The following is a 406-nucleotide window of genomic DNA, read 5'->3' as shown; positions in this document are numbered from 1 at the left end:
TGGGCGTGAACGTGGAAAACGAAAAAAGTAGGGGAGGTTTTGGTTTTTGTCAATGGGTTTATTTATGGGCTATGGCTGTGGTTTTTGATGCCATTGCTGTGGGTTTGGGTTTAATTTGAGCTTAATTATAAATCATTTATGTAAAGGGATGTCTGCATTTGCGGTGTGTAGTAAAGCTAAAAGAGATTGGGAATCTTGGACCATTTTGCGGATCTAGAGGACCCAAATCATAGTTTAATAGTTCATCCAAGAAAAAAAAATCATAGTTTAATATAGTTTTTTTTTAGCAATACTAAGTACATAAATTATTTTATAATATTTTTATCAACAATTGATTGATTTTTGCCTGAATTCACTACTAACATTATATTTTTGTAACCAACATTCATTCATCATATCAGGAGTT

Source organism: Quercus suber, unplaced genomic scaffold (genome assembly GCF_002906115.3).
Source record: "Quercus suber isolate HL8 unplaced genomic scaffold, Cork oak 2.0 scaffold_123A, whole genome shotgun sequence".
NCBI lineage: Eukaryota > Viridiplantae > Streptophyta > Magnoliopsida > Fagales > Fagaceae > Quercus > Quercus suber.
Note: the sequence above shows the minus strand (reverse complement) of the source record.